The sequence below is a fragment of the Benincasa hispida genome, chromosome 10 (genome assembly GCF_027475165.1).
Source record: "Benincasa hispida cultivar pf3 chromosome 10, pf3_genome.v1.1, whole genome shotgun sequence".
Lineage (NCBI taxonomy): Eukaryota > Viridiplantae > Streptophyta > Magnoliopsida > Cucurbitales > Cucurbitaceae > Benincasa > Benincasa hispida.
The window spans coordinates 24,254,204-24,265,904 of record NC_143487.1 but is presented as its reverse complement, the minus strand read 5'-3'; positions in this window follow the sequence as shown (position 1 = coordinate 24,265,904).

Below are 11,701 nucleotides of genomic sequence, written 5' to 3'. Positions count from 1 at the left end.
TATGCGATAAGTCTATAGGACCTACACATAAGCTATTCTTGTCTATGGGATGACGAATGGCACACACACATACAAGGCGACCACATAATATCATAACCTATCTCTAGGGTGCATGTGATGCATGTTGGCAAACAGAGTTTATCTCTAAGTCCCTATCTCTTGCTTATACATATCTAATCTTGCTCTCTCAAGTCTAGATTCTAACCTAGCTCTCTCAAGTCTTAGGTTATTTCTTTAAACTCTCTCTCGAGTAACTCTAAAAGGGTGTTTGGCGCAACATAAGACAAGATAATCACATGTAATGAAGATCCTAGGTCATGTTAACTATGTTCTTCTCAACCCATTCGATAGATTTAGCTACTCATGCGTGCTTTTAAGAGAGTGAATAGATGTAGATAAGCAGTTCCATTTTATAGATATGTAATTGAAATATAGAATAACAATGCGGAATAAGAATAAAGAGCCTGGTAGCATATTCATGCTTCCCAAGGCTTTTTCACTGTTCTTATCTACTCTGCTCAAAAGATAATCTCGCTCTCGCGAGAATCGACCCTCTCTCTATTTTTCCATGCCTTCTGGGTTCTCTCTCGAGCTGACCAGAGCGATCTTCCGGCGTCTCTTCCCTTCTCTCGCTCTGCCTTCTAAGTAAAAGAAAACTATGAACAAGGCTACTTCTAACTATGGAGAAATTATTTTACTGCCAAACTAGACGAACTCCTTTACTGAAGGTGGCCTCTGGTATTTATAAAGCTTTGGGGTGAAAGGCTTCTTCTCTTGTATGATTGCACTGATGGGATGGCATTAATTCTCTATCTGATGCGCCGAATATTTGTCACCAAAAAGTTGAGTGTACTTGCTACAGTAGTTCGTTAACGGCTTGTCAACTTAATTCGGAATCGATTGTCATCAGCTTTTTGTCCCATCGTGATTTATTACGCTTTTCACCCAGATGCGCCCACCAAAATTGTGCCGGCTCTATGCGGCAACCTTCTTGAGTAGATATTTGCGAGCGCAAATGATCGCATAGCCTTGCATTAACGCAATTTCTTGATGCGCTTGGCCGTTGATTTCTTGTGATTGCATTTTCCACCTTGCGTCAACGTATATTCTGCACAAAAATACATAAGTTAACTGTTTTCATGCAATGGACGCATGAAACCACAATATTGTGAACTTAATGCTTTTGGACGTAAGAATGTATATTTTTATCAATGCAAACCTGCATTGTATTATAACTTAGCACTGTAATAACGTGCATTTCTACCCGTTATCAGTATCCCACCTTAATCTTTATACTACAGACCTATTTAGGTTATCACTTAAGGCATGATCCACTTGTATATCACATATACATGCTTAAGTTCACATAAGATAACCAAGGAGCTTTGTTTATTGGATATGAGTAAATTCCAGAGTGAAATAACATTTATTTTATTCATCAAACAATGTGTATCATTACAAACAACGAGACTCCAGCAGAATTAGGACACCAATCCCAACAACCTTACACTTGTCCTAATGACTTGGGAGACTAATCTACAATACAATAAAAAACATGTACAATATACAATAAACTAAGACATATCCCTGTATCATCTCCCACTTGCCCTAAACAAGATGCCACATGTCCCGCAAACACAGACTCTCCAGGTGACCCTCGAACACTTTAGCCGTGAGGGCCTTTGTAAAGGGACCAACAACGTTGTGCTCCGATGAGATCTTCGTGACTATTACATCATCGCGATGCACAATATCTCTGATCAAGTGATATTTCTATTCTCTGTGCTTACCCCGACAATGACTCCAAGTGAGAATCTAGAGGGTGGGCTCCACAGAACCTCGATGGTGTTGAGTTGAGTATGACACCACCAAGAAGGCTACCTTGGTATTCTCGATGTGAGAATCCAGAGGGTGGGCTCTATGTGGACTTGGTTTGAGGAAGAAGAAATAGGATTCAACAATCATGTAAAGGATAGAGCAAGTGCAAAAGACAGAACCTATCATATAAGTCGACGCCCAATTGTTTAGCAAAAGCTAAGTGATCGTTTAGCTCATCGCTTAGTTCTTTGTCTGTCGCTTACAAAATACTTCACAATCGTTTACCTTAGTCAAGCTGTCGATCGTCTAGCGAAAGATAAGCGATCGTTTAGCTCATCGCTTATTTTCATGTTGTAATTTCATTACATAAATTACAGCATGAAAATACAAATGAACAAGGAGAAATGCTACGAACATTTGTAGACTCGTCTCCACACTCCTTGATCACGAACGCTCGAACACAGCAACCTCGAATGCTCAACATCATGACTGCTTCACTACACGAACACCATGTACTCGAACTCAGCGATCACCTCAATCATGAATACCCCAACAACACGAACGGCCTCCACAGTACCTCGACAATGTCGAGTTGAGTATGACACCACCAAGAAGGCTACCTTGGTATTCTCGGTGTGAGAATCCAGAAGGTGGGCTCTATGTGGACTTGGTTTGAGGAAGAAGAAATAGGATTCAACAATCATGTAAACAATTGAGCAAGTGTGAGAAGACAGAACCTATCGTATAGGTCGATTCCCAATCGTTTAGCAAAAGCTAAGTGATCGTCTAGCGAAAGCTAAGTGAGCATTTAGCTCCTCGCTTAGTTCTTTGTCTGTCGCTTACAAAATACTTCACGATCATTTACCTTAGTCAAGATGTCGATCGTTTAGCAAAAGCTAAGCAATCATTTAGCTCATCGCTTATTTTCATGATGTCATTTCATTACAGAAATTACAGCATGAAAATACAAATGAACAAGGAGAAATGCTACGAATATTTGTAGACTCATCTCCACGCTTTTTGATCACGAACGCTCGAACACAGCAACCTCAAACGCTCGAACATCATGACCGCTCCACTTCACAAACACCGTGCACTCAAACTCAGCGATCGCCTCGGTCACGAACACCCCAACAACACGAATGACCTCCACAAAACCTCGATAGTGTCGAGTTGTGTATAACACCACCAAGAAGGCTACCTTGATATTCTCGGTGTGAGAATCTAGAGGGTGGGCTCTGTGTGGAATTGATTTGAGGAAGAAGAAATAGGATTCAATAATTGTGTAAACGATTGAGCAAGTGGGAGAAGATAGAACCTATCATATAGGTCAATGCCCAATCGTTTAACAAAAGCTAAGTGATCGTCTAGCGAAAGCTAAGCGATCGTTTAGCTCATCGCTTAGTTCGTGTTTGTTGCTTAAAAAATACTACACGATCGTTTACCTTAGTCAAGCTGTCGCTTAGTAAATCTTATTTACTTGACAGCTTCCGTGAGATTCTTTTTCTGGGAGAAAATTCACAAATTCAACATTACTAAAAATAGGAAAACAATTTCTTTTTTATCTCACGGTTACCATGAACCACCAATAACCTCATACTCAATTGGTTATTAGAGGAAAAAAATTAATTATCCAATAATTAATATTATTATAAATATAAATGATAACCAACTTATCATATTATATTTATAACCTATAGTTTTAATATTTCATCTCATGAAACATATAAACCATAGCTCTTTTTATATTCCATGGTACTTAATGTAAATCTCATTTACATTAATCCTCCACTAGATGTATCCAATACACCATACGGATCATATCATATATAATCGAATTTCTTCTCGTCAATTTGAACATTTTAAATCAACACCAAGAGCTGATTCTCAACTTGAATCCATTGAGCTACCAAGGAGACCTTATGGACTATAGCTTGAAGCTCCAATGGTACGTGAATAACTGACTAAACTCTTTAGTCACGAGATCCACCATCTGTTAATTGTCGGGCACTTTACTAAAGACCAACAACTGCACTTTCCTTACTACAGATATATTTTGTGTCCATATCAACCAATCAACAGTGTGATAACCCTTCAAAAATCGCTCATAAGTACAGCTTGGCCAATTAACTGTTATGCCCCTGTAGTTACATCTAACTCCTTAAGTACCACTGATCTCTCTAATGAACAAAAGTCATAGTCCTACTATGACTGAGTCCTCTCTTCTAAAGAGAAGTTGTGGCCACTATGTTCAAGCCCCGGAATCAGCTTTTAAGAGAGCAGTCTCTCTACTTATTCCTGCTTCGGGAAAGGAGTGAATTTCATCTTGTGGATTGAGTTCCCAGCTCCCAGATCAGACAAATCCCTAAAAGGGTAGGCATGTTGAGTTGGCAATCTGGCCACTCTCACCCATACTAATCAAAGGACTACCCTCAAAGACAAGAGTTCCCAAAACACTCAAGATTAAGGTCGTGTCACCTATGGTCATTTAGGTAAGATGTAAGTCTCTAGTATCAACGATGTTATATACAGAGTCTAGTCATCTCATGGTCCGGTCTTATACAAACTCTTTGTATAGGACACCCCCGCTCGCACATCTCCACATGAATGGTCAGGATCTACTATTTGTAGTAGTTTACAACACTTGTAAACCTCTACAAAGCGAACCGTATCCGTAGTGTCACCAAGATCAGATATCTCACCTTAATCCTTATACTACAGACCTATTTAGGTTATCACTTAAGGCATGATTCACTTGTATATCACATATGCATGCTTAAGTTCACATAAGATAACCAAGAAGCTTTGTTTTTTGGATATGAGTAAATGTTAGAATGAAATAACATTTACTTTATTCATCAAACAATGTGTATCATTACAAACAACGAGACTCCGAGAGAATTAGGACACCAATCCCAACATGAAGTTGCAATCGGTCTTGTGGGGTTACAATGCATGAAGAAAGCTCAACTTATGTGAGTGAATTGGAACATAGGCTTAAGGAATATAGGCCTGCGAGGCATGGATAGAAAAGGAGAGCCCTCTAGAGAGAGTTGGAGAAGAAGCCACTTGTATATCACATATACATGCTTAAGTTCACATAAGATAACCAAGGAGCTTTGTTTATATGAGTAGATTCCAGGATGAAATAACATTTATTTTATTCATCAAACAATGTGTATCATTACAAACAACGAGACTCCGAGAGAATTAGGACACCAATCCCAACATAAAGTTGCAATTGGTTCTGTGGGGGTTGCAATGCATAAAGAAAGCTCAACTGATTTGAGCAAGTTGGAACATAGGCTTAAGAAATATAGGCCTGCGAGGCATAGATAGAAAAAGGGAGCCTTCCAGAGATAGTTGGATAAGAAGGAGTGAACGTTGGCCCCAGAGGCTGAAAGATACAAAAAGAAGAAGGAAAAGAAGCAAGAAAATAAAAGAAAAAGGGTGGCACATGTGTCACCCAAGCACACAAGGGGAAGGAAGCGTCAATTTACTGACATCCTCATGGAGAAGGGATTCTTCTCAAAACGCAATCCCTTGTAAGAATATATCACATACATCATCGATGCAATGGGTTGGCATCAGTTGTGTGCCAGCCCATCAAGAATTTGGTCCCACCTCTTCCACACATTTTACTATAGCGAATTTGATGAAGTAAGGAATCTGGCATTGGTGGAAGACTGCCTTGTACATTTCTCCCTAAAATTATTAATGAAGTACTCGACGCACAAAACAACCCTGAAGTTGAAGGTAAACACATCATCAAGTGGCTAACACCAAGTCAATTGGAAAATGCGATAAGAGTGTGATCAAGCTTGAGAGAATATGGCAAATTTCAAGTATAGCCGTCATGACCATGGCACCCATAAATCTTCTCCCCGATGCAAACTTCTGGTTATACCTAATCAAGAATCGTATCATGCCTACCACGCATGATGAAACTGTATCGAGGGAAAGGGTTTTGGCCACCTACTATATTATGCAATGCATACCCCTTGATGTGGTTCAACTTATTGTTGATCAAATCAAGAGCATCAAAGGGAAGTCATGCAGGCAGCTATATTTTTCTTGGCTTATCTGTGCATTGTGTGAAAGCATTGGCATCCCAATGGAGGATGATTTCAAAAAAGATGTTGGCCTAATGGATATAAATCTCATCAGGTGTTTAATAAGAGAATCGCCCAATCAGCCCAATCTACCTCCCAAGCCAAGAACTTCTAGGCCCCAACCATCACAATGCAGAAAGAAGTGAGCACGCGTTGACACTTCCAAAGATGAGCTAGGCAATGAAGCCTAACCTGATGAACACGAGTTCAAGGCTAAGCTTGCATAAGACCAAGAGGACAATGGTTTTGTGGACCTCAACCTGCCTCTTTTCCCTTTAAGCCTCTCAACCCAAACGCTTTCTGTTAATGAGTCAATTGGTCTAGAGTACCATGATGAAATGCATAGGGACTCGATTGGTGAAACAGTGAAGCCTAGGTGTTCTCCTCACCACTCTCCCTTACCTCCTATCTTTGGCCCTCCAACATTCATCTATGAACCAACTTGATTGAGAACAAGCAACGCTCATACATCTCGTAGTCTAGTTGGTGAGATGCGTGAACCACAGTAGCTTTTGCCTGGCTCCCAATCCAACACACACATACCTTCTGCCTCATCTGTCAACATGGATGAGCTCAAACAGTTCATCCAAGCCTATCTCCGACCCATGGCTGCATCCATGGAAGCTTTTCATTTGTAATAGGCAACTCTACAATGCCAAAATGTTATCTTGAGAGATTACCTACATCAGCAAATGCAGAGGAATCAGGACCAATTTGACTTCACGATGCAACGCCTCCGTTGTTGTATCACTTGAGAGATCCCCTCAGATTCATGGATGAAGACCTTTCTCCTAAATGCAGGGATGATGCACTGGCCTCGTGATCAAATTTGGGGGTGCTGGGATTTGATTGTTATATTGTTAACTTTTGTATGTGTTTATCCAATTCAAATTTCATGTATTTATCTTCATCATGAATGAAATATACATGATTTTGTTCTTTGCATTTGTCTTAAATATTCCTTTTATTCTTCCTTTTTATTATTCATCTATCCTGCATAATGCTTTGGTACCTCGACGACGACACTAATGTCTGATAAACTCAAAAGTTTTTAGGATAGGCGTTAGAAATTTAAGTTAGAAATTTCACTGAATGAAACATATCTTTGATTTCCTATGCGTGCAAGCTTCACCTTAAACCTCCTTATGAGATTTTCTAAGGCATTCTTGTAGTTCTTTTCAGCAATGAAGACCTTGCTGACCTCCAAAAGGGGGGGGAGGGGGGGAGGTTCGATTTTATGTGGTCTCTCTCTTAACAAAATCTTCACAATTTAAACCATTTAAAAAAAAGATCATTTTGAAAATAATAACAAACTACACTGTCAACGCAAGAGGAAACCCAACCTGATATGAGTTTAGTTGGAAATGGCACTTACTCGTATTTGGATGTCCGCATTGATGGAGTCAGCATGCAATTAGCAGAAGAAATCAAGATCATTAAGCATTCTAATTGATCAAATTTAGCAATTAAAATAGTATGCTCATAGAATAATAAAGAGGGTTTCTATCATACCTTTGTAGAACTCTTCAATTCAGCAAATCCAACACAAATCTCCTCAATAAATCCTTGTAGACCACCACTTGATATTCTCTACTATTCTCTTGGAACTTATATTGATTTGTGGGAATAAAACAAGTTCTAATTTAAGGAAAGTTTAGAGAAAAAATGACTCATTTTTAGCTTCAATAGTCGAAGAAGCCTTCTTCAAAGTAAAACCACAAAAATTTATTTTGCATGTCCCATTTCTCAGCCAACACCACAAAGTTTTGCTCAGTCTCTTCCTGCAATCACATTGCATAATTTGAAAACAGCACCTCCTTTTCTGAATTAGTGGAATAGTGAGTCATTTGAAACCCAAAAGTGGTAAAAACCCACTAAAGCTCATATTTCCAGTTTTTCAATTTTTATTTAATTAAAAATCAATTCTAAAATTGAATTTTTAATTTTAATTTCAATTTATTTTTAATCAAAAAATTAATATGAAAACAAATTTCAATTTTTGGAGAAGTTTGTAAAATTAATTTGAACAAAAATTAATTCTAATAAGTAATTTTGATAAAATTAATTTTAAATAAAAAAAGTAATTAAACTATTTAATTAATTAAATATCAATTCCACGGACATGAATCTCTATTCATGTAATCAATATTTAAATATTGTTCAATTCTCCAATTTTGTTTAATTCAATAATTAAACATGTAATTATATCGTATATAATTACTAATTCCCTTAATTCAAATTTGAATGTTTCAAATTAACTCATCACTTTATTCTAAGATTTAATTCGTTTGTGAGTTAGTCATGGGACCTAATGGACCTACAGATCATGGGCTCCAATAATCCGAGATTAATTGGCTAAACTCTTTAAACTGAATTAATCAACATTCATTAACTACTAGGTCACTCTACTAAAGTGTTAGATTGAGGAAGCAAGCAGCAGAAGTAAAACAGAATCATTAAGCATTCTAATTCATTAATTTTGGCTTTAAGCTAAGCATGCTCATAAACGAAAAACAGAGTTTCAACACTAACCTCTGACGTGCCTTTGATTCAAGATCTTCAACTGTAATCTCTTTGATTTCTGCTCGTGAACCACCACAAGGACTTCTCTACTATCCTCTTGGTGCCTTAGATTGAGTTGTGAGACTCAAAATAAGCTTGAATTAAGGGAATAAGGAGAGGATGATTAGTTTATCGGCTGGTTGAAGAATGGTTCTTCAAACACTATTTCTCAGCAAAATTTCAACTGATCCATCTCTTCTTCCACTCAAAATTCCAGTTTTATATTACATGACTTTCATGCAACTAATAGCCTTGCATGAATCACAACTCATGCTTGAATAATTGAGTTGGAGAAGAATGGAATTGTGAATGCGCTGCTGAAAAATGAAAGTGGAAAAAACCACTTTGCCACTTCCAATTTTCTTATTTTGATTTGATTTCCCAAAATCAAATAACATTTCCATTAAAAACATAAATTTTATTATTTTACAAAACTAATTCAATAATTAATTTTCTTATAAAATTAATTAAATAATTTAATTATTCTTATTAATTTAATATCAAATATTAAATTAATTTGTCACCAATTCCATTACCATGAATACTCATTAATTTAATATTTAAATCAACTTAAATATTAATCGATTCTCCAATTCCATTTAATTCCAATATTAAACGTGTAATTATATCACATATAATTGCTAATTCCCTTAATTATAATTTGAACGTTTCAAATTAACTTATCACGCTACTCTAAGGCTGATCCGTTTGTGAGCTAGTAGAGAGACCTGGTGGACCTATAGATCATGGGCTCCAACGATCCGAGATTAATTGGCTAAACTCTTTACACCGAATTAACCCACATTCGTTAACTATTGTGTCACTCCACTAAAACACGTAGTTACACTTCCCTCGCTGTAGATATATTGTATCCACACGATATAATCATGATTAGTAAGTTAACGCTTCACAGGTTGTTCATAATAACGATTGGGTCCAAAGGCTGTTTTACCCCGAGATTACCTCATGTACCTTAAGTCCCACTGATCCTCTAATGAATAATTAGTTTGTGATCCAATCATCAAATCGAGTCCCTCTCAGGTCAATGAGAGGATGAGGCCCCTTGTTCAAGACCCAGCGTTAGTACTTAAGGGAACAAACTCTCTACTATCCCTGATAGCAAGTAGGAGAGAATTTCATCTTGTACCCTATGTCCCCAGCTATCTACCCGGTCTTACTCCTGAAATGGGAGGCTTAGTGAGCCGGCGATGTTGAGTCAACCCTCATCTATGCAAATATGAGGATAATCCCGAATAAACATGAGTTCTAGTTAGCTTAGGATTCAAGTTAAGTTATCTAGGTCATCATTGTGAAATAGTCAGTTTTAAACAGTAAACAATATTTTAAAGAAAGAGTGACTTACTTCATGGTCCGATCTAGTGTAAACTCATTGAACAAGACGCCCCCACTCCTCATGTCATGACATGTACGAATTAGGATCACTTCATCTGCAGTACTTTACAACTCCTCGTAACAACTACAGAGTGGGCCACATCCGATAGTGTTACTATAATAAGGTACCGAACCTTATTCATATACTATAGATCATTTTGACTATTAACTCGAACTTGATCTACTTTTATGTCTCCACATAAAGTTCAAGTACTCATATAATAGTTATGGATCTTTTAGTTTATTGAATTTATTTCTAAAAGGAAATAACCAATTCATATATTCAATAACAACTTATTAATTTTCAAAATAAGTTTAATGTTTACAAACCACAAATTTTAGGACATAAAACCCAACAAACTCCCACTTAGACTAAAACTCCAGTGGTAACATATATATGAATATATAATACTGAGTTTCTGAGTTTTACGGGGAAATACAATAAACTAGGGTATCACATACCCATGGTTTGCCTTTAGGTATTATATACCCATGAGTTTTTCTCCCATTTGCCTTAGGTTATATACTCTGTAGTCCTAGTCTTACTAGGAGATTCTCAAAACACTTTAGTTGAGAGAATCGTTGTAAACGTGTTAGTATACAATGGACTTTTTATTAAACTATATAAGGAATGCATCTTATTTTCACTACTCTTGTTTCTCAATAATGGCTAGGGAGTCATACATTCCTCCCACTACATCGAGGTTAAAGAAAATCATACATGGGGATTTCCATGAGCTACGGAATGATCGTTCCAAATTTCATTCGATTTTGAACATACACAATTACAGTCCAAGAAATGGAAACTAACAGGTCATGCACAATACGAAATTATAGCATTCTTACGTATGAGATTAAGGGATACAGTATACATACCTTTGAAGACTCATGCTTCAAACTCCCTGATTACGAACGCTCGTTCAGTCTCCAAGATAGCAATACACGAACGCTCGAACACAATGACCACAACACAACACGATCAATAGCAATCACCACAGGAACAATGGAAGCACACAACGAACGACCTCCAAAACCTCAAACTCAGTCGAGTTGAGTGAGGACACCACCACAATGGTTACCTTGGTATTCTCGGTGTGAGAATCCAAAAGTATGGGCTTTGTATGGACTTGGTTAGAGAACGAAACTGGAGGAACAAAAATTGTGTAGATGATTGAGCAAGTGGGAGATGAGAAGTGTCTATCGTATAGACGAATGTTCAACCATGTAGAAAAAGGCAACCTATCGTATAGACAATGCCCTACGATCGTTTAGCTACGACCAACTAAGTGAGCTATCGTATAGTAACACTCCACGATCGTTTAGTCTCTCTATCAGCTATCGTTTAGTGAAACGATTTCACTTGATAGCAATTTCCATGGGTTCCTTTCCGAAAAGCAACTCTTCTAAATTTAGGAAAACATTTTTTCTTTTATCTCACGGTTACCATAAAACCACCAATAACCTCTCACTCAATTGGTTATTAGAGAAAAATAGATAATTATCCAATAAATAATATTATTATAAATATATATGATAACCAACTTACAATATTATATTTATAACCTATAGTTTTAATATTTCATCTCATGAAACATATAAACCATAGTTTTTTTTCTATTTTATGATACTTAATGTAAATCATATGTACATTAATCCTCCATTTGATGTATCTCATACATCACACCGATTATATCATCAATTTGAATATTTCAAATCAATACCAAGAACTGATTCTCAACTTGAATCTATTCAGCTACCAAGGGGACCTTATGGACTATAGCTTGAAGCTCCAACGATACGTGAATAACTGACTAAGC